Source organism: Corvus cornix, chromosome 2 (genome assembly GCF_000738735.6).
Source record: "Corvus cornix cornix isolate S_Up_H32 chromosome 2, ASM73873v5, whole genome shotgun sequence".
Classification (NCBI taxonomy): Eukaryota; Metazoa; Chordata; class Aves; order Passeriformes; family Corvidae; genus Corvus; species Corvus cornix.
Genome location: NC_046333.1, coordinates 31,583,407 through 31,607,805, shown reverse-complemented (window position 1 = coordinate 31,607,805; position 24,399 = coordinate 31,583,407). Strand labels below are relative to the sequence as shown.

Below are 24,399 nucleotides of genomic sequence, written 5' to 3'. Positions count from 1 at the left end.
TGTATGTGGTGAGGAAATACAGAAAGTTCACCTGGAATGAAATAGCCATTAGCACAGGTGGCCTGACAAGGCACAGATGCCTCTTAAAGCCTTTGGCTGGATCTTCACCTAAAGATAGTTCTAAGCTCAAGTCACATTGTGATTTCACCTTTAATCTGTGAGATAAGGCCATCACCTTCCGAGGCTACACCAGAAGAAAACTCCTGTGTGAAGGACAGATGGGGTCAGCCCTCCACAGGCCAACCAAGATGTGATCATGATATACACCTGCCACACAGCTTGGGTGTAGCTGTAGTGCCCTATTAAGTCCCCAGTTCAGTGTGGATTGATGTTCCTGTCCACAGTCTTTTAAAAATAATTTTGTCAACACACGCTCCAGCAGAAGAAAAAAGTAGCTAGCAACAGCAAATTAATTAGAAAGCAGCAGAAATACTTAGTAATGCCTAGATCCAGAGCTATATAGAAGATAAGGGTAGGGACATCAGTCAGTTCCCCAACAACTATCTTGAAGGGTCAAAGTTTATCCACACTGACCCAACCGGCTTCACAGTTACAATGAGCTATGTAATATAAGGTGCCATCCAGGTACCATTGTAATGACAACATATCTTGAACCTCAGTGGCATAATCAATTAAAAAAACAAAACAAAACAAAAAACAACACGCCAAACAAAACAAAGGCAAAAACCCACAAACAAAAAAACCCAACCAAAATACCTTCCCCAAAACTAGCATGACCAAAAAACCCCCATAGAACTATGAGAAAATCTACCTGTAATGTACCTAATTCAAAGCATTGTCTTCCAATGCTACACTGCACTGTGTAATTGTTGCTTTGCAAGGTGAATAAAAAATAGGGACAGGCAATATAAAAGACAAGTCTATGAGATTTGTGTAAAAACAGGCTATTATGTGGATATATATTATTTGATTTGGTATTTATTAAGTACCTGAAAAGTGCTCAGTGCTATTCAAATTACAAAGAAAATTGTCTTTTGCTTTAAGAAACTGAAAATCTAAATGACAAAAGGGAATAGACAAGATGCAGCAAGAAGCCAGTGATGAATGAAGAATATTTTGATTGTGTTTTGGATCTGATCGCTTTCTGTCAGCACCTCTGAGCTAGAGTTGTTGCTACAGATTTGCTGACAAGTAGGCAAGTGTGGTGGAACAGAATTTGGTAAGGCGTTTCAGACATAGAAGTAGCCCAGAAAAAGCCAAAGTCAAGATGAAACAAAACCCAATAAGCTTGGAATCACTATTAGTACAGTGACGAGCAGAATGAAGGGTGCCTTAAGTAATCTGAAAAAAGTGTGTATAAGATGAGGATAGAAAACTGAAGGAACCTGATACTTAGAATATAAACTTAAGACAGAAGTGCTGTAAGAAGCCACAGCTGAAGCTGATGTAATGATAGAATGATAGACCAGAACAACCCTGCTTTACAAAACTTTTAGAACAACCAACACAGCTATTCAGGAGACTCATCTGATGATGAAGGAATCCAGTATTAGCTGTTCAGTGTGATACAAAGTTATGCAGTTAGGGAAAAAAAATCAATCATTTTTTATGGGAAACCTCTCAGCCTCAGGAGTACATTCATTACTAGAGCTCCAACATGTCATATTTCTTTATAAAGTTTGTGAGAGAACTAGCCAAGACGTCCTTTGGCAGTGTAAAAACATTGCTGTCACAGATGGACTTCACACAAATGGGGTTTTTTTAATTAAAAAATGTCTTTTTCCCCCCTACTCTGAAATCATCAACCTATACCAACTTTCTCCCTTTCTCATCACTTACAAACATAAAAGAGAATAAAACATTGTTTGTTTGTTTTCTTTACTTGATAGGAGACCAGTCTTTCTCCAGTTTGTTTGGTGGTACTCCAAGTGAAAAGGACAGCAGATACACTCTTGGCAACTGTACAGGGTGGCTTTTTTTTGTTTGTTTGTTTTTCCATAAAACACTTTACTGTGCCAGCTCTCTGAGTAATCTCAGAAATAATATGCTTTTTCTGATAGATGACACCAGAGTGGAGTTAATAAACAAATTAGACCCATATGAGAGTGTGATTCATACGCAACATCAGAACTCCAAAGAATAAGGTGGTACATGACTACCAAAGAGGCCATCACTACACAGATTCACAGAGTACTTAGTTGGAAGGATCATCGAGTCCAACTCTTAATTATACATGAGCCTTCAAATGAAAATTGCTTCCCAGACTTTCACAAAGCTTTTACCAGCTCTTCAGCACTTAGCAGTGGCTGTGTAAAACTCTTCTGGCCACAGAAGAAACCCTCTTACAATGAAGCATAAAGGTCTAGCATGAAGCTAAGCTCAACAGAACCATTCCCTCACAGCACCTCATACACAGACAAAGAGGTATCTCATGGTTCCACTGAAACCATATGAAAAACAAAGAGAGTTTGAAAAGTTTCAGAAAAGTTCAGTTTTCAGGCTTTTCTTTTTGCATTAAGAAAAAAAAAAGAAAGAAAGATGCAAGCAAGCACAAAATCTATTATGGTAGCAACACTGTTGCTGTAGGATGTACAAACCACTGTTTCCTCCTAAGTCTGGCTACAGTACAAAAGGTTGTTAACAAGCACTCCTGTGGTACAGTTTGCACTAAGGATAGAAGGATTTGATAGCTAGCCTGGTTCAAACACCAGTACAGCAAGGGGTTTAAGGCAGGCAGCAGAAGTGCTCTCAGTCAGTGCACGTAAGAGATCACGCTGCTAAAGGATTTTCATCCCGAGACCTCGCACGCGCACATTCAAAGCAAGGAGCTGCTGCTGGCACCCCCAAACAGAACAAACATAAACAACAAAAGGATGTCACATCCAGAACAAGCAGATTTCAAGACACCGCATGCTATACAGAGAAAAGTTTATAAACAAAACCCCTTGTTGCTTCCCCCTTCTTTCTCCTGTGTCGGCAGCTTCAGGTCCAGCTCTAGGGGATGAAGGGGATTACTGCAGAAAGCCAAAGAGATTGGCAGTGTGACAGGGCTAGGAATAGGAAGTCTAACAGACATGAGAGACCTGCCTCGGTGACTGACTCAGCTTCTGACCCACTTACAGAACTTGGCCAAACTGCTTTTTGGTGCCACAGCTCCTCTCCCAGACTCTGTATGATTTTATTCTGTATGATCTTGTCCAATAAGGCCAATATCTTCAAGGCAGTGACTTCCTCTTGCTAATGTTGGTGAAAAACAGCCTATAGGCTTGAATAATACCTTAGAAAAGAAAAAAAAAATCGGAAAAGGGGGGCTGGTTCTACTAGGATCTGCCATGCCAAGAATAAAATCATCTTTTCACTTAAATAATGAAGAATACCCACACAGTTAAACCTGCTAATATTATTTAAAAATATGTACAGCTGGAAGAGTGGCATGTTGCTCTCATTCACGAGTTTGCTACAGCTTTACTGACGCCTACAATCTCCCCTATGAGTCTATTTACAGAGGCATTTCTCCCAGGGGCCAGTTTTCCATTCATGTCCTTTCTTCCCCCTTCTCTCCTGCTTTATCCCCTCCCTCTAGCAGGGCCCTTCAGTCACATTAGGCAAACCATTTGTGGTGTGACATGAGGAACTGATCCAAGCCTCCAGCAAGCAGAAAAAAAATAAGCTGAATAAAATGAAAAAATTTATTTTTAACCTGGATGGGTTCCCAGACTGAGCTTATTCCCCACCACAACAGGTGTTATCAACACACCTGGGGAAGAAACTGAGCAAACCAAGCTTCAACTCTTGCTGACATAACTACTGCTGACAAAGTCAAATGTATACCTTAGTAAGAACATTTTAAAAATATTAATATTAGGGTGGGGGTTCTCACACTGGGGAAATCTTTAAACATCATAAAATGGACTTAATACATATTCCTTATGTTGTTCACAGTTTCCTTTGCCAGTTTGGCTAATTATACGATATTTAAGTTTAAACATATGTTGCCTCCCTTGCAGTGAATCCTCTCCTCCTACATGATACAGCAGTGAAGTCATCTTGCTGACTTCAAGTTGAATCCTGCACCCTCTTCAAGTAGGTGGGCATTTTTAGCTTATCTGGAAAGCAGTCCAGCCCAGGGAGCATAGTGATTCTTGTTACAATAAGCTACCAAGAGCTTGACCACGACAAATATCCTGAAACACATCTTCCAGATGCTCTGTGTATAAGAACCAGCATAACTTCCACCATCCTGAACATATGGTTCTTAAAACATGTAAGAGATGCTCAGGATGCATCTGCACTAGAGTGAAAGGTGAACCAGCAGACCAGAGGCTTTTAATCTCCTTCCTTCCATACCATCACCAACTGACTTTAAGACCCTGGGGTTTTTTTTCTTAAAACCAAGACACATAGGAAATAAGGAGATTCCAAATGTAAGGAAGAGGCAAAAGACTAAGCAAAAAAATGTATTTAGAAGGACGAAAAAAATCTTGCAGCCCTTTACCAACTTCCATGTGCTTCAGACAGGAGAATCTCTTTCAGTTAGTGCGTTCCACATTACAACAGACTTTAGCAAGCAGAGCAGCAGAGTACACCACAATAGCTGTGTTTCATTAGCTTAGCACAGCAGAGTACAGGATTTAAAGGGAATAGACAGCGGCTGAAAATAATTGCATTAAATTAACATTAACCCACAAACCCAGAAGAGGCACATAATATTCAGGACTGCGGTAACCTAGAATTAATGTCTGTAAAAGACAAACAATCCTGCTCTAACTGGGATTCAAAATCCTAAAGGAAGAAAGTTCACCTCAAATAGTGTTCCCTGAAGTGGGGGGAAGGAAAGAAAGGAAAGCATGGCCTAGTTAAAAACATCAGTAGGTAGGAACACAAACTGTAAAATGATGTGGTTCCCAAAGGACTGACATTTTTTATGGTTAATACACACATTCCCACACATTCCTTCTAGGAAAGGACTTTGAAAATAAATCTAATTTTAAGATCTGTAAATGAGATAGACATGTGAGAATTTAAACACTTAGGGCAGAAAAGACCAAAACCTCAGAGACTAGAGCAAGAAAGGCAACTGGGACTGGAGTGGACTAAGACACAGCCAGCAGTGACAGCTATAATTCAATTGGTGAATGTACATTACGACAGTCCACGAGTCTTGGTACTACAAGGGCTTAGAGTAGAACAGTATCACCAAAAAAAAGGTCCTTAATTAATCTAAAGTGTTAGAATGGGGAAACACATAAACTCAAGGGAGCATGCTGTGCTCAAACTGAAGAGGAAATTTATGCTAAACATGGAGAGGGGAAGTAATTATTTAAAAAATTTGAAAGATACTGACTTACAACACCTACTCATTTCATCTATGAGTAGGTACCAGAAGTAAGTCATGGCACTACTGGCCAGGAGGAAAACCAAGACTCCCAATTTCTTTCTCCCAGCACCAGCCAGAAAAGTCAGCCTGGTCAGGCCCTTGGCTAGCTGCAGGTCAAAAGGAAGAACAAAGCCACCACCTGAAGCCCAAGGAAAGTTATAGTAAAAGCTACTATCAGACCAGCTCTAAGACCTCGCCTGGTGCCCTGACAGCTACTGACCATCTGAGTTTACATGGCTCCTCCAACTGGAGATAAATTCTACTTAACGAGCAAGCCAGCATTTGGAAACAATTAATGTCTTATTTTCATTAACCATCATGTTCTTCACTTCTGCATCCCTCCAGAATTTAAAGTGATTATAAAAAGACAAAAAACAACCTGTGGACTTTACAGTTACAGTAAAACTTAGCAACATGGGTTCATGCTTTAGAATGTTTTAAATCTCCAAACAACTGCCTATCAAACACATACAATTAATTTGTAATCCATCCTTACTGGGCAGTGAAAATTTCTTTTTAGTTGAGCTCTTCATTACAGCAGGATTTTATAACTGTTCATCTGTATTTGTCTACCATCTGCACAGCACTCTCCCATATGGACATAGAGTACTTTTTTTTTTTTGGTTTTGTTAGGTCTCTTTCATTAGCAGTACTCTTCCATGAGCAGAACAGGACTGCTTAAAAGTGTCTAAAATATAGTCATTGGCATTTTGAAGTTTTTAATGTTTAAAGTGAGTGCTTACAAGTACTTTTATTTAAACACTTTGATGAAACTGCTAGAGCAGCCTGAATCTTTTTTTATCCAGAGCATTCTACAACTACTCTGACACTGAGACATTGTGTACAGTAAAGTCACACCCTCCAAGTCTCAGGGTAGAAGTCAGGTAAGTTAAGAGCTGACAATCTGATTTTAGTACCAATTTTGGCTTTCAGAACTTTAATTCCATTTTTCCTTAAAAAAGTGAAAGACTCGTTTTCTCATACATTTGTCTAACCAAAGAGAGCAAAGAGCTTCCATGTGAGCAGCAGTGTCAAGGCAAACCCATCTGAATTGCTAGTGCAGGCCTCTAGCTGTTCACACCAGAACCTTTCCCTTAGAGTTTCTGCTCTGTCCAGTGTCTTACTTTCAAAAACCTGTCTGAACTTTGTATCTTCGGGACCTCTATTGTGCTACTGACTTGGTTTGAGCCAGTTGACAATTTATAAGTAGAGTAGAAAAGAAGAGAGACAGATCCCATACATAGAAGCAACAGAATCTGTTGCTGTTTCAGAGGGTGGCAGGAATGACTCAACTCTTTCAAGCAGTAGTTCTGCTTGCTCTCCATACCTAATACAACACCTTGCAGCAGAAATCCATCCTAAAGTATTGGTTTAGTATGCTGGAAACACCAGTTACACCCGAGGTTCTCTTTTATATGTGATTTCAGCTAATACTTACATTTCATTGCACAAGATCTCCTTTCAGCCCCAGCAAAACACAGCATTTTTGATCAACCGTATCATCACTGAACTTTTCAAATAAATAACTGAAGTTAAAAAACTCTATAGCTGTTGCTGTTCACTCTTACACTTCCATCAGTTATTTGCGTAGTCATTCCCACTCTGATTTAATCATTCCTTTCATGATTGTCTAAGTCTACATAAAAAATGAGAACAGTAAATCAAGCTAAGCACTTGGCAGGCATGTACTAGTGAGATCACAGCAAGATCCTGGAATAGCACAGGCACTCTCATATGGAAAAGGCTTGTGGAGTTCCCATGCAGTTCAAGTAACCATCATCTGACTCAGTGAGCAATACTGAGATGGACACGGCTCTCCGTGGAAACCGGCTGTTAGCTGGGTGAACACCCAGGGAGGTGGCAGAACTGGCATCCAAAGCTTCACAACTAATGTGTCACATCATGTGATCTAGCCGTATTACTTCATTAATAAAACCAGCACAGACCAGAGGTTTTTAATCTAATCACATGATGAAGCTCAGAGGTAAAAAGTCAGAAGCAAGAATACAAAGTCCCCATTAAAAGGTTAGCTTGAATACACAGAGAGGGTTTCATTCCTCTGATTTTCAGCTCTCTGGCTAAATAAAACACAAGGTTTCACCAGATAGAAAAATAAGGTATTTTTTAGAAAAGGTGTACTTGGCCCAAGGAGAATCACAAAAGAATTACTTAAAATGTGTTTGTGATTCATCATGGTTCAGTAACTTCTCAGGAATGCTAATGTGTTTTGGAGAGATAGAAAGCCTTGTGCAGGTGTGACAGAAACAATTAGTCAGTTATTAGTAAGTGCTGCCACACTGCTGGAGCTCCATATTACGTGAAGGCCTGCCAGTAAATCCACATGCTGCTGATATTTAGAAGTGCCAAACAGTCAGGACAACAAGTTATATCTGCAAACACTTATTTCTGTCCCCTCATTTTGCCTGCCTCCATGATAAAATTTGCAATTAAAGTAAAATGATACATGCTGAAGACAGTGTGGCTCCTCTTCAGGATTAAGGGTAAGGAAAGAATCTAAGTTTATCCACAAGCCCATAAACTAATCAACACAGCACATTTCCTCTCCAAGACCCTCTAAAAAGGTGCTTACTTCAGAAGAAGTATACCTACATGGATCTACCTATATGGAGCAGAACAGACAGCTTTGTTTAAATTTAAACTTCATCTTGCTTTAGTGTAACTACTCCCTCCACCAGTAGCTTTACAGCTAGCAATAAAACTTTATTCTCTTTTAACACTCCAGAGATCCAGTCATTTCCACAGGCCTTGCAACAACATTTAGAAAAAATTTTCAAATGTGTTACCTATTACACTGATATCTGGCATCCTTTCCTAAAGCAGAAGTCAGAAAAGCATGGAGGACTGTTTAATTTAATTTCCTTTCAGCTTTTAAGAAAATATGCTGTGATTCCTTAACTACAAATGATGTTCAATGCTTAAAAGGCGACCCTCCAAGAGACACTTAGGAAACAAACCCCAACATTTTCTGAGAGCAACAGTATAATCCAAGCAATCATACTCCAACAGCAAGCCAGAGATGTGTTTACATCAGCAAAGAGCAGCCTGGCTTTGACTCTGTGCCTCACTACACACCCGGGACACCCAAATGCTGCAGCATAATGCTCATCCTCACTACAAGACAGACATCACAACTTTTGTAGCATAGTGAATTTCTGAAATGAATAGCGAATAATTCACTAGTGGCTGAATTTATTAGCTATACAAAATTCTCAGGGTCAAAGGCCACTGAAATGAGATGAAAACCATTAAGCCAGCAGACTTCAGATTCTTTTGATAAAGAACACAGCCATATGCCTGTGTCCTTTATCCAACCACAGTTCCAATTAAATTTGCAGGAACTCAGTTTTCATCTAGTTTAGTGGCTAATTTCTTAACATTCACTACCGCTAAAATAATAAGCATAGACCTTACTGTGCTGCTATACTGCAGGCTTGCACACATGCGTGTGTTTGCATAGATATAAAAGCCAAATATTTTGACTAAATAATGCTTCCTGAATGCAGACTACAATCTCTTGTTGCCTAAATAGCAAAAATCTTCATAGGAAGACTTTCCAAGCTGTTCAGAAAGTAGCTATGGCCAGGAGCGTAGCTGCAGCTGCACAAGATGGGTGCTTCCCACACAGCTGATCTGACCTGTGCATTTGTTTTCTCCATCCTTATTCATACCTGTACTGCAAAAAAGAATATGACCCATATCTGTCTTGGTTTGTGCTGAATTAAAAGGAGCAAAAGTTAAGTTCATATTTAATTGTAATTTAATAAGAATCTTTCCTGTCTTCACGCCCACCCACCCACCTTAAAAGACCCAGAATAATCTAGGATTGGCCTTAAAATCTCAAGAGCTTCCTTACTCCCACTGCAGCCTTATGGTAGACAACCCGTAACGCTGTCTGCTGAGGACTCAAACAGCCTCTGCAACAGCAGACAGAAAGGATGGAGAGGGAAGAAATAAAAAGAAAAGAAATAAGAAAGCCCAGTGACCATTCTGAAGCAGCAGCCAGTTTGTGTGCCTCCTGACCTGCAGGAAAATCCAAGGTGCCACTTGGGCTTCCCCATTCTCCGCAGAGGGTGCAAATGTTGTTTGCAAACCTGTTACACTCCTGCCTGCCACCAGCTAGTGATCTTGCATCCTGTTGGGCAATATATTATATAAAAATGAGCATGTGTTAGAGCTGTGAGGTGTGACTGAGGAATATTTACCTAATGAATGTGCCATTGTGTTCTGCTCTTCTACTCTTCAGTCAGTTGTAAGTTATAAAACGGCTCAGCATATTCAACCTCAGTTTCCAGACACCTGACAGACTAAGCCTGTGTGACTTTGTGTGGGAGAAACCCCCAAAATTATATATCACATACACTTAAATTGCTAAACTAAAGCACTAGAGCGCACCAATTCCCTCTTTCAGGCTTATCTTGAAAGAAAGACAGGACCTAAATAAACCTGACAATACCTTCCCCTCCCCTTTTGGGGCCTGCTAATGTTTTCCCCTTCCACTTGTTTTATTTCTCTTTTCTCTGCCTTCATTCAACCTTATTCTACCATCGTCAAAATCTTCAAGGAACCTGAATGTTTTTTCTGCCATTTCTTTGCAATGCCAAGTTCTGCCCTTCACTGCCAGTCTTGGTATCCTCTCCCCCCTCCAGCAGCCCTTTGGAAACTATACTCCATTCTTTCAAGAGCTGCATTTTCTGTTGATAGTGCCAGAGGCCAGGAAGGCTCCTGGCAATACAGTTCCAACAAAGAGCCTGAAACTGAACAATCTCTTTTTTTTTTTTTTTTTTTTTTGTTTTGTTTTGTTTTGTTTTGGTAAGAGGAGATAAGGAAGTCCAAGACATGGTTTTTAAAATGAGAATAATAAAAAAATGCCTCTGGCACTGGCAGCTTTTAAATATAAACACATAAAATTTCCCTTCCAAAGGGGCAGGTAACGTACAATGCTTTTCACCAGCAATGAATACCTGCTCCTCCTACCGACATAAAAATGCTCTGCAGAATAGAAGTAAAACATATTACATTGGGGATCCATATACCCACAGATGTAAATAACATTCTAGTATCTGTAGTCATTTCTGCAGAAGCAAGTGGTGAGGCCAAACGCTACAAATTTCTGTTGGTTCTTCCTACAGTCTTGCTCTTCTTCTAACAATTGTGCAAGGCAAGCCATTGACAACTGCAGAAAGACACTGTTTTTTGTCAGAAATACTTTAAAATAACTATCACAGAAAGACAGTTTATTTTATGCCAATGTCTAAGCAACCCAGTCTCTGTCTACAAGGGTAACAACAGGGAAACTGCTGCTCCTAAGACATAGTTGCTCTACCAACACAAAATGAGAGAAGCTCCTTCTCTTCCTAAATACTCTGCTTTAGTAGCACACCAGTGGGAAAGAAGCAGATAACTTCTTCCCATGAGGTATCCAGATTGTTCTGCAAATAGCAAAAGCCTTTGCAATTATCACATGTATCACACTCAGCTTTCACTGATTTCCTGAGTTCCTCAATGAGACCAAAAGTAGCTGAAGACCAGTTTTAGACCTCAGAAAGGAAAAAGGAACTCTGCATATTTTAAGTCTGCATCAGTTTCTTACACAATTCGAGGAAGGTGCTTTCCTTTCTTTGACTTAATTTTTTTCATTCAAGGCTTTAAATGCTGAACTGTGACTACGTGGACTAATTCTCTGCACAAAGATGTTACACACAGCTCTCAACTGAAGAAGCAACATTTACAGCACTTTGTAACTGAGATAATTCTCTTTCTTTCTTCTTCTAAAGGCCATACTCTAGAAGCTTAGCACCTCTGTACCAAATGATTTTATTTTAGCAGGAGAACCTGAGAAACTGAGTTATGCCAGCTGTTCAGAATTATTTGGTTAACATTTTTATTGGAAGTATTATGGCAAGTTATTACCAGCTTTCACTGTATGAGAACAAGATAACCCCTGGACAGCTTTCTCCATTAAGATAGCAAAAAGTCACAGATTAAGGTTTTCTTTTGAAATAAACAAAACAAACAAACCCCAAACCAAACACACAAAAGCCCCAAACCTTCAGAGTTTTTTTTCAGTTCCAAGTGTAGATATCCCAATATAAAATCAGTATGAATACAAAACATTAAATCATGAAGAATGTCAAGGGTTAGTATTTTTCAACTACATCATATTGCTACTTTATGGTCTTTCATCTATGGACAACCTTTAGTAATATGCAGCAGGTACTGCTCATGAGACAGAACCACTGCCTACAGAATTATTCAGGACAATCCACTCTAATTCAGAGGGGAAAGGCAGAGACGGTCCTTCACTCATGAAATCTAGATATTTCCAGAGTCTTCATGCACACTCCTTTAAGAGCTCATTCAGCTGTCCAGTAATAATTTAAAACCACCTATGTTCATTTCCATTGACAAAGTGCCTTCTAAAATGTGCCTTTTTCTTTGACTTCATGTTCAATAGGCTTTATGCCACCATTAGATTAAAAAATGAAAACAGTAGCAGATATCTCAAACTGAATTTAATACTTGTGAAACACTTTTTGCCTTTAGTATACCAAGAGTTCGAGAATTTCTATCTATCTACAGCTATGTAGGTTTATTCAATACAAATACTGGACAGCTAAACCTAAATGGAGCTGCCCTGAACTTTTCCCAGTATCTGGTGGGAATTCCACTATATTATTCAACAGACAGAGCAGTTCAGTTCTGTCTGTATCTGAAAAAAATTGATTGCAGATCTTTTCTGCCCTGTTTGGCTAAATCATCTCACCAAAACACTACAACTACAGCAAGAAGCTCATATTACAATCTGGAGCATACTGTCCGTGTGGTCTTTAGGGGAGGCAATTCCCAGCTTTTATTCAGAAAATAGCTTGCAAATATATCTCTTTGTGTCTACATTCACCCTACTATCTGCCCTTGTATTTTTAAATTAACTTTGAGAAGATGCTCAAAACAACCTCTAAGTTTTCTAACCACTTCAGGTTACCTTTATCAATACAGAACACAACCTTGCCTTGCTCCCACTTGTAACTTCTCCACAGAGTGGGTAAAGATCAAGTGACCACATTGGCAGCACCAGACTTACCTTTCTCTTTCAGCAAATACCGTAAATTAAGAGATCTTGCTGCAGCCCTCACAAGCTAACAGTATTACAACTAAATAACTCTTTTTTCCAGTGGCACTACTTTTGACAAAACAATAGGTCCTGAGGGTGAGACTAGATGATCTTTATAGGTCTCCTCCAACCCAAACCATTCTGTGATCCAGATTAATTTTTAACAAAGATATTTTTCTCCCAAGGCTTCTCTAAGTCATGCTTCTTGTCTCATGCAGTGAGGCATATGAAATGACAACACACATGGACCACCATAATGAAAACTCACAACTCTCTTTCTGCTTGGCTACTACTGATAATGCAGTTAATTACATGCTTAGCTGTAATTATACATCCGTAACTAACACTTGTCTATCCCAACACAGAGGAGGCTGCTGGAAACAGACTGTGATGAAGAAGCTAGAAGATGTAGAAAACATTTTATGAGCCCTGTCCACTGGTGTTATGCACTTGTTACCAGAATCTGCACTGTGGCACACCTGAATTCTCCTCTCCTTCCTTCCTGTTGGAACAGTGATAGCGCTGAAACATTGGAGGGCAGCAATCCTGAGGATGCACTCACTCAGGGCACCAGTTTACCTGATGCAAAGACCAAAACTACATTCTTCCGATGTCAAACCAGTGATTTACAACATCTCTTCCATCACATTAAAACTACATAGTAGCACAATGTCATAACAATGAAATTACATATCTCATAAACAACCTGTAGCAGAAACCACTGGACCTGCCCAGGTACTGTCTGAATTCAAAAGCAAGACATCAGCAGTATGAAAACGGCACTGACTCAGGCTTACCATTTCCAAACTAAATTAAAACTACTGGTTCTCCTAAATGACTCCAAATTGCTAGCCTGAGAGGCTACCTCTCTGTTCAATCCACATCCACAGCTGGGGCTTCTTTGTTACAGAAGAGACAGCTACTGACAGGATATTCTCTAAAGGGGGCCCTCAACTCTGAATTTCAATAGATAAGAGAGAAAGCCTCAAGATGGGAAAGCAAGGCTTATCCCCTTAGTCAAGCTTATGAAGACCAGTGAACACAGCAAGAACAATTCGTTGGAAACAAAGGACCTATGGGTTGACTTAAGTTTGATTTTCTAGTCTATTTTGGTGGTTCTCTATGTACTGATTTAGGGGAGGGAAGTCCAACTGCTTTTTCCCTCATGCCATCATCCCTTTAATTAGAAAACATAGCCTATAGGTCAGTACAGCTGTTTTTTTCAACCTTCATATATTAATTATAGAGAATTAATTCAAAGCTAAAAGCCTCTCCATCTCTAGAGTGAAATTAATAATTTTACAAAATTTAAGCAATTTGGAGCATATAGAAAAAAAAAATCTTAAAACCTACTGGTTTAATTTCAATCCACGCACCACTGAATTGTGGATGTTTTGATCCCTCTGGCCTATGAGCCAGGAGACCAATTTAAAATCCCTGTGTAAACTGCCCAAGACCCTTTTATTTATGTATTTGCTTCAAAATAGAACTCTAATTCCAACGTGGATTTAAAATTATGCAGATTATTTCTTTCCCTTTCTCCCTCAGCAGACATTTCTCCTTCATCATAATGTGTCTTCTGAGTCATTTACAGCTGCAGGGGATGAAGTCTCTGAAACCTCTACCTTCCAGAAAACCATCCCAACACAACATGACATGACCAACTCTTGTTACCCAAACACACACACAGAGACACTTCCAACAAGCTAAATCCCTAGGGCAGCTGAAGGAAAAAATGGGCTATTTTTAGCAGGTCAAGAAAAAAGCCCAGACCACTGTATATTAAAAAAAGTTTATGAAAGATGCTATACATGGGTACATATTAAGGCTAATCCAAGAAATACAGACTGAAATCACCATTTCATACAGAGGGCAGAACAGATGCCCAAGTTTCCACAGTTTGTCCAAATATGTCAGAGAAAAAAGCCAGGACACAGAAAGGCTCAGAGCAATACAGGGCAGTGAGATGATTCCCCACTTTTAAAATTGCTTTCCACATTTGCACTTTTACAAAAGTTTCAATTTTAGCTCTAAAATATGCACATCAATCTTTTCAAAAAAGACCACACACACTGACCTCCTTCTAACATTAGTTACAATTAAAAAAAAAACCCAAACAACGTGATATTTTTGTTCAAGGTCTGAACTATTTTTGTTACACTTTTTCTCTTGTTTTCTGGAACTGGCACTAGCTGTCAAATCTTTATTTGCCATAAATATGGTTAAAATTGTATTAAGTGGTCCAAAATGAAAAAGACATTACATTTTCACTCAGTTTTTTATACTTTTTTGGTTGACTGGCTCCTTTTCCCCCGGCTTTCTCCCTTTTCCAACCACCACACCAAATGTTGTGTCTTTTGGTCTTCAATGGGAGTTCCTATTTCTTCAAATTTTTTGCCTTTTTTTTTTTCCAGAAAAAGGAGATCAAGGACAACAAGAGAAGTTATGCATATCTACAGAAGAGATTTTAGACCTACATAAAGTAGAGCTCAGAATTAGACCCCACCTATAGGCCTGAATTTTGCAGATTTGGTGAGCAGAAGAGATTTCAGCGCATGTGTGAATGTGGACAGTGGGAGGTGGGGTGAAAAGGTTGATAGGAGGAATGTACTTGAACCACAGGGGGTAGAGTTTCAACAGATGAGTCCGCTGGTGCTTGAAGGGAGGAGAAAAAAAAAGAAATCTTGGGAGGGGAGAAAAAAAAAAAAAAAGAAAAACACCAATACTCCAATATTTTAACAGCCTAGCGACCAAAGGGTATACTAGATATCTTTTCCAGAATGCAAGGACAAGTACTTACATTTAGGAATTTTTTTTTTTTTCAGTTGGTTTGGCTCAGTGTAACTGAAAAAGTTTGTCCAAAAGTCCATGTGCAGAGCCAACATTTATTAGGTTTCAATTTCTAGCTGAAGCCACAACTGTTGCTATGAAAACTAATGTGGCAATTGTACCAGAAAGCAAAGCAATGGAAAAGACTGCGCTGATATGTAACAAGCACATTCATTGGCACCAAGAGTAAAAAAAATTGTTTTATACCAACCTGTGTCATAGACATTTTTCTCTTCTTATTAATAGAGGAAAAAATGTGCTAATCAGATTTATTGTTTGGCCAGAGGGTATTATATGAATAGTTATAAATTCCTCATCACCCCACCCCCAACAGATTACCGCCTATCTTAAAATACGAAGCAGCAATTTAAAGAGTCACCCCTGCTACGGTCACATCAACAAGATTCAACGAAGAATACTGCAAATTTCCAGTCTAGCCAGACAGAAAGCCTGAACTCCTCACATGAGGTATCTTTGCCAAAACCCACATATCCCTCAAACTTCTGCTGGACCATATGATAAATGTATGTTGGCTGAAGAGAATGAAAAATAGGTAAGCAATAGTTTCACTTCAGCTACAAATTCAAGCAGCAGAATGCATGCATGTACTGAGAATATATGAATAGCTAGCTAAAACAACTCTGTCTGTATCTATGGAAGAAAGTGTTAAAACAACCTCATTTTGCAGGAGTTTGTTGAAACATTGGTTTTGCTAAACTCTTTCCATCACTCCAAAACATAGGAAAAATTGTTTTAACTACATTTAAAAAATAAAAATCATTCTCCTATTTCTGCAACATTTATGCATCTCCTGTTACTACACGAAAGATCATGTCACCATCAGAAGGAATAGAGATGGGTTTCAAGTCCACAAACGAATGCACAAAGTACTTACAGTGTGTGCATGGTAACAGGAAAGGACAACTACATACTGAATTTTGTGGAAGTTTCCAACAGACTACATCAGGAGACCTGAATCTTCCCATTTTTACTATGCAGCTGACAATGAGCTAGAAGTAAACCACCTCGGAATAGCACAAGTCATCTAGTCCTAGAAAACACACATAAAAATCTCAGCTGAAGGAGGAAGGGTGAAATGCTGACAGCATTACTTGAGCCTGTTGTCAAACCCTGCATATCCTGTATAACTTCAAAATGTTGGATGTATTTGATATGGGTTGTCAACTTCATACATTTTCACCAAGGAAAATAAGGTCCACACAAAGCATTTTGGCCAGGTTCATGAACACTCTCTAATTTGCAAAAAGCTCAGGCAGATTAGATAGTCTTTAACAAGCTTCCTCTCCTGTATTAAAGAATGGGAGTTTAATGCCATCACATCTCCAGAATCTGAAGTTCTCTTAGAAGCAGTGACCCATCCTCACTTTCAGTTGAAGCAAGATCAACCAGAAAAAGAGCCAGGTCATTATATGTGCATCCATGTAGCTGATAAAGAAATTACACCATCCCTGATGACACAATATTTCAGAGACAGATTTACACTTCCTATGCAAACTCTAAATTAGGACTGTACAATAAACTTTTTGAGCTAGAGATTTTAAGAACATAGGAGATGATACACACTTCAGGCCACAGCTTTTCTTGGAAATCTTAAATAGAATTATTTATGTGAATAATAACCTAAGGGTTCCCAGGATAAAGAAGTCAAGGACTGGGAAAAGACCTTGAAATCATGAGAGCTGGGATAGATAAATACATCAAAAGACTGAAGAATAAGGTGCCAAAGTAGAAGTGGCAAATGTGGAAGAAGAAGTTTCAAGGAGAGTTTAAGAAATAAAAATCAGAAGGAAAGCAGAAGCAAAAGAGAAAATGCACATAGCTAGGACACAATTATTGTTTTGTAATAAACCTGTTTGGGAATAATTTGTTTTCTTATTTTCCACCCTCTCACCCCCCATCCCCAGCCTCTTTACTGAAGATGATGTTTCACAAACACTTAAAATCAACTTAATTCCATCTGAGAGGGGAAGTCTTTCCCCTCAGCATTGACTCGTAGTTCCCACTCCCTCCCTTGTGCTGGTGCTAGCTTCTGTGGAATTTATCAGTGCTATTTGACTGTAAATGGAACACAGCAGAAACAGTAGTAAGGAGACTTATGTCCTCAAAGGTGGTAAAAATAGGTCCCTTGTCATATTTGCATAACATCTCCAGACAGTATACTCAGCTTTCAAAAAGCTCCATAGGCTACTCCCTAGAAATGCACCAAAATGAGTTCATTTGTACATAAACTAAAACACTTTTCTATAGGGGATCCCTACCAGCAGTATCTTCAAGCCTTCATCATAGTGTGATTTACTGCTGAACAAAAAATGCCTTGTCCACTAACTTCTCGCAATTAACTTTCCTCTCCTAGCAGCCATTGAAAACAAGCCTACTGCAGACAAATCAAATACACTGGAAACCTGCCATTAGGAAAAATAAATCAATGCACTTTCAAGGGTTTGCAAGCATGCACCACATGAATCCCTGTTCACCTTGCTCTTGAGTGCAGGCCTGTGCTTTACAAACCAATCTGCTCAGCAGCGTGAGAAATCAGTACCTTACTTACCGATGGGCACCACACATGTGGCAGCAGCCACTTAGTGCCTGCCCAGAACACAGAAGTTTTCCTCTGTCAGACTTGAAATGGAGAGAAGAGGAAGCATGCTAACTATCCCCTGGAGCATAGACTTCTCATTAATATTCTTCCTCAATGTTAACAGTGATCAGAAAACAGAGGAAGCTAGCAGGAAGGTTGCGACATTATCTTCAATCTCTCTTTTGTGTCTCACATTAGCAATAATGAAAGATCACACCACAATACCAAATTCTTGCAAATAGCTTGATGCAAAAATGCTGAGCAAAAGACAGCTCTGCAATTTTGTGACTATTCCATTAATCTCTCTAAAACCATATGCATGCAGTTTATTTAAGTGTCACGTATATATTATCACCTCTTTGATCAGTACTATCAAATGCTTGCCAACGTACTGACTTCTGCCAATTGCTTTTAGTTTCTCTTTCCTTTTCCAGTGTTATATTTTAAGAGAGAGGAGAAAAAAGAAAATTAAAAAAAAAAAAAAAAAGGTGACTGACTTGAGTGGAAGAAAAATTATTCTAAATTCTTTAAACAGTTGCTCTGTTAAATTGACACAAGTTTAGCAACGTGTACTTGGCACATTCCTCTTGCCACGAATACAAGAAACGTTTTTTAAAAAAGACCTCACTCAAAGCAGGGAAATCTTTTAAAGATACAACACATACCTTGCTGAACAGTGGTCTGATAGCTGTTACCAAGCCATTTGTAGATTCAAGTGTTCAAACAACAACAAAGACAACATAACTGTAAAGTCTTTTTCTTTTTTTGAAAAACTGTAAAGCCTTTTTCTTTTTCTGAAATTTTCTTTTTAATAGAATGATGACTGAATGGGGAGTCAAATCTGACCAACTCATTCTCACTCAAATAGTACTTTCCAGACAGTGCAGGGACACAGCAGCGGAGAAAGTCTACCAGACCCTGGTATAACTGTGCAGAGAAATAGACCAGAAGAGACAACAGTACTTTTGCTTGATCCAAGGGTATATGATATTTTCTAGCTCTCGAGGTTCCCAAAATCCCATCACCTTCTACAAATGTGGGGAGTTTTTTAATACAAGGACATGCTGCACATTCACAGCACAGCATGACAAAGAGAGCTTATAAATTTTAAGGAGATTGTTTATTTCAAGGAAACTGACTACCAAGTGACAGCAAAATCTCAGCTCGAGAGGAAAATTGTACTTGATGGCCTCATCTAAGTCCGGAGCAAATCCTTATCTGAGAATCAGAATTAGAAACATTGTGGCTGGCAATATGTCAAAACAAACAACAAATAATGCTTGTTATTGGAACAGGAGGACACTGCATGTTTGTGTGCAGGTACACTAGCAGAGAGCTGGGGAAACCTTTTCCTAGTTAGTTAAATCTATACACATTAGCCACTCACTCCATCACATACTGAAGCCATCTAGAGTATCAAAAGAAGAAAGCAACAAGTTTTATGTGTGAGCATAGGAGCTCTGCTCTCTGTGTATCAACATGGAAAACATGAGATCATATTCCAACACCACTTTGTAGGCTGGACACTGTGAGAATGCATGTCTGTGAGCCCAAACCTTAAAATCAAAGAGACTTCGACTAGGTAGAAAAAACAAAGAGCGGAAGGAAGGGCGGAGCACCACGTTACTCTTGATCTGCAATTCACTACCTCACAGCATTGCTGTCAGGAAGTTCAATGCACACAGCAGTGTTTCAGCAACAGTTACACCTTTACACACCACAGTCAGCATTTTTTGACCAGTACCAGAGTAAAATGGCATTAAAAAATAACTTTGTAGGACAATGTATACAATATGTTGCATCCAAACAGAAGTACTTGCTTTTAAGAACACCCATGATCAGGTTATATAACGGCAACTGCGGAACTGCAGATACTTTTGGTGACCACGACTACAGAGAAAGCAGGTAAGAGTGTTTCCTCTCCCCTCAGCAAAATCTGTCTCAACTCTGCACCTACTAAGTTTTTCCTGGCATATGGAGAATATGAGGAAAAATAACAAAATGGTAAGTATAGAAACCAGTTCTCTCCCCCCTCCCCGCCATCACCAAATTGTTCATTAGAACAAATCCTCAGACAATGATACTCATAGCAAAGCTGCAAGCTACAGAGAAGGCAGATGTATTGTAATGTACACTGAGTTTCAAAGAGATTACAAAGAGAGAGAAAAGAAAGTCAACTACCCCTATGCAACCTTTCCAGTATGAATAAATTGTGATTCAGGTTTGCCTCTAGACGAGTCAATTCACACGCTCAGATCCACAGACTGCACTGACAGTATCCTTTACTAATACCCATTTCACATCATGTTCCTGTTTTAACCATATTAATCTTTATTTTCTCTGACTGGTGAGTTTTAAAAGCTGCTGCAGTACTTTTAACAGCTTTATGACGTGTGTTAATGGATATTTTGCTAGCAGTACACAAGAGGGACTTTTACCAGCAAGCTGTCACTGCTGCTGTTCCTCCTCCTTATCTAGTTACCGGTCATCAGATTAGATCCCAACCACCTACTTATACAGCTAAAAAAAGAAAAAAAAAAGAAAAAAAGGGGGGGGGGTGCAATCAGGGAAAGAAAACCTTCATAGAGTGCAAACTTGCAGCTCAAACTGGAAGAACTTTATGTAAATTTCAATGTATTTTCTTTCCTCTGTAATATTCTGCCTAAGCCACTCAATCAAGTAGGAATGACACAGAAAGAATGGGACTAATGCGAACAATGAATGATCCATAAATGTCTACGAGGTTATATAACTGAAGATGAGATGGCATGCATGTGTGCATGCATTTGGGTGAAAGGAGAAGAACCAGACAAGGGGAAAGAGGAGGAAACGACATCCCCAGTCACAGATACAGAACTCAGCACAGTTCTTACTCAGTTTCCCCCTCTTCTCAAAAGACAAATATTTTAACCAAGGGCAATCAGGCAGCTGAGGGACAAAAGCAAAAGAAAACCCATTTGCTTACAAATACACTTCAAAACATCCCTTGCTGGAATTACACCATAACTGCAGCATCATGAAACACAGCTCATAGACAACCATGTTTGTACTAAAGCAATTAACACACGGTACATTTCCTCCACCGTTATTATCATTGGCACTCTCACTGTGTTTGTTACACATTTTGAGCCTTGGCAGGTTAAAGGATATTCTTATAAAGTTAACAACAAAACGTTGCTGATTTGAAATGTACTCACTGTTATTTTTCAGGAACTCCTGTATTTACTTTACACCATTCTCAGGGGACAGCTGAACAGTTGTATTAGTTCTGCAAGCAAAAGATATTCAAAATAAACTTTGCAAAGGCTTTGAGCCAAAAAACTTTACAAATGTAACTTTTTAGACCCACTACCCACTTGCTTTACAAGGCTGCACGCTGTGGCTTTGCATAATCGCCACCCACATTTCAGAACAATCATTTCATCTGAATTTCATCAGCGGTTTGATCACTTGTGTGAGAATAAACTTAGGAAAAGGAGCACACGCAACCCCCTCCAACCCCCTAGAAAGCTCTCGGATGCCGGGTCGAGGGGGAGGCATGCCCTCGGAGGCAGCGGCTGGGTACCAGCGCCGAGCTCGGAGCTGGCTGCCTGCGGGGATGCACTTGCTTCAAAGTTGAGGCTTCTCCTCCCAAGCAGCGCCCGCGGCGGTGCGGACACTTGCTGCGGCCGCAGTCTCCGCCCGGGCCTGACCCCGCGCATTAACCCACGCGGGTCCGGCCGCGGCCGCTGCCCCGCACGCCGCCCCCCGGCCCCCCGCCACCGCACAGCGACGCGCCGGTCCCGCCGGGTCGGGCGAGGCCCCGCCACCACTCACCCCCGGCGCCCGGAGGTGCGCGGCTCCCGTCCGCCGCCCCTCGCCAGCGGCCTCCGGCCACCAGGAGCAGCCGGTGGCGGGCAGGGTTGCTCAGGGCACGGGAGGGGGCTGAGGCGGGGAAGGAGCGGGAGGAGGCGGTGGCGGAGGAGGCGGAGGCGCCGGCGAAGTCGCGGCGGGGAGAAGCGGGCGGCTGTGGCAGCGGCGGCCGGGGGCCGGCGGAGAGGGCAGGGCGGCGGGAGGAGCCGCTGTGCGAGGCGGGTCGGGCCGGGCCGCCCCCCGCCGGCAGCCGCCGTCCGAGGCCCCGCCGCACTGACAAGCACAACGCTGCGCTTCCTCTTTCTCGCAGCGACAGCGGCCGCCCCCCGCCCCGCACCTCCCGCCGCGGGGATCGGCTGCGGCGCTCGCCCGGGCAGGTGCGGGGCTCGCCGCCCGCCTGCCCCGTCCCGGTCCTCCTCCCCGGCTGCCCCCCGTGCCTCCCCGCGGTCGCCTGCACCGCCCGGCCAGCGCCGCTGCCTGCCCCGCTGCCGCGTCCCCGCGCCGGACCGAGACTCTCCTACCTCCCGGCGTGGGCAGCACCCCCCGCCCCAGCGCACAGCGGGGCCGCCCGGCCGCCCCCGCCGCGGGAGCCGCGCTCCGCTCCGCGCCGCCGCCTCAGTGCGGTGCGGTGCGCTGGGCTGCCCTCGGTGCTATCCCATCCCGGGCTCGCACAGGCACCCGCCGCTCTCACTTCCTCTTCCTTCCTCCTGCTGGCCGGGCCGTGATGTGCAGCCCCGGGCCGGCGGCGGCCGAGGGTCCCGCGGCTCGGCAGCACCTGCGGGCGGGGGGTGACACCCGCTCCCGCCTCCGCCTGCTCCCGCTCCGCTTCCCCCGCGCGGGGGTGCGGCTGGCGTCCCTCCTCCTGCAGCTCCTAATGAGGGATGTGGGGCTACCTCCTTGCCTTTTGAAAAGCTATTTATGTTTTGATGCCGCTTCTCTTCCCAGAGAGCCGCAGCCTCTGAGCAGCCCTGCAGCGGGCACGCTGCGGCGCACGTCTGTTCGCCCCCGAAGCCAGCGAGCTGCCGGGGGAGGCCAGCCGAGCCGGGACGCTCCGGGCTGGGGCCTCGCCAGGAGGGGGCGGCCGCAGCCCCGCTCCTCACCCCTGCCCGGCTCCGCCGCTGGGTACCGGCTGCTGCCCAGGCCCTGGCGCTTCAGCATCCCCGCGGCCCGATAACGCCGGGGAGAGAGCAGTGCCCAACTCGTGGCTTTTGGCCACTGGAAAAGTCAAATATCAGAGCTCTGATTTTGTTTTCCATCTCCCTGAAAGAAAAGTAATCAATAAGCGCTTTTTAAATTAATTTTCTTTAATACCTTAACCCACAGTTACCGTGTGAACTACATAGGGTATGTGACCCTGCAAGCCATCAAATTATATCTTCTAATACCAGATAGTGAGGGTGGTGTTTGTTTTCTTTATCTTTCTTTTTTTTTCTGAAGTCCTGTACATTTCACTTTGATAAGAACTGATAGCCATGAAGCCTGGCTGTGATACAGCAACTTTTATTGTGTGGTGTAACAAAATTTACTTATTGTGAACTATCCCATCATACATGAAGACCAAAACCTGCAGAATTACTGATTCTAATCTTACATATAATTATGTACAAGAGGATCTTTATGCAGGGTAATAATTTCCAGTGATTTCCCATAAAACCACCCTCCTGCAACACCCAGGTCCTCAAACCACAATAACGCTGTTATGCATCAGCTGACATTTAAAAGGCTCATTGCTCTGAAAGTCCCACAGCTGCTTACTAGGATTTTGTACCCAGCAGAATTGCTGGGGGCTTTCAGAAGAGGAAGGGGACTTCATTCCCTCCTTAGCCTGTAATGCACCATGACAACAATACACCAGATCTAAGCAAACACTTTGTGTGAGATCTGAGCAAATATGCCGGTGTGAAGCAATAAATGTCATTACTCACCTGAGTCACAGATGGCTGTACTCATAGGACTAGAGCAGAGATTCCACTAAATGACAGGGGCTAAGAGTACACCCCAAAACCATGGAAGCTCCTTTTCATGCATGTAGAAACTGCCTGCCTGGTCACCACTTCTCTGGCACCTTTCAGGCAGGTGTGTGGCATGGGTGACAGCAACAAAAACTGGGGGAGCAGGGGCAGGAAACATCACCATTCTGCATCCCGAAATTTCTCCATGAAATTTCCTTCAATCAAGGACCATTTTTCTAAAGCCATTGAGTTTTAGGACCTCCTTGAATGCTGAAATTCATGGAGAAGCTGGACTTTGCATACTGAAATGGATATGCTGGTTCCTGTGTTAAATATACATTTTGAAGCACATTTTCATGTTGCTTTATTAAGGTAGAACTCCAACACTGAAAATGTGAGGTCCATATGTAATATATTTCTTATTAAATACACTGAAAACACTTATCATGCCATCTCAAGAGTTTCTTATAGATACACAAAGTTTATTGAAAGATGGATAATATCCAGAGCAAGTAAATGGCAATTCAGTTTGCATTTGAACAGTCTCCATCATCCTGAGACTTTTCCCCTGCATTTTTTACATGCTTTTTGGTGCTTCACTTAGAAACCAGAGTGTTTACAACTTAGAAAAGGGCTTAGTAAATATAACATAAGATGTGCAAAAAAGTTGTTTACTTCATTTTCCAATATTAGTTCA

The 24,399-nt window shown here is 41.6% G+C and overlaps 1 protein-coding gene across 3 annotated transcripts in view; it reads right to left on the bottom strand.

Annotated features, from left to right (window-relative positions):
- The window catches only part of ELMO1 (engulfment and cell motility 1), a 305,196-nt gene extending 282,845 nt beyond the window's left edge, over positions 1-22,351 (bottom strand). For 2 of the 3 annotated variants that reach the window (XM_039548678.1, XM_039548680.1), the window contains exons 1-2: positions 21,715-21,868; positions 21,096-21,166 (exon numbers count right to left, since the gene is read on the bottom strand). The gene's annotated coding sequence lies outside the window, so the exon portion shown is untranslated. Of the gene's footprint in view, positions 1-21,095; positions 21,167-21,714; positions 21,869-22,271 lie in introns of those variants that run through there. The other variant, XM_039548679.1, reaches the window with a different exon arrangement.
- Positions 22,352-24,399: the final 2,048 nt, after the last annotated feature.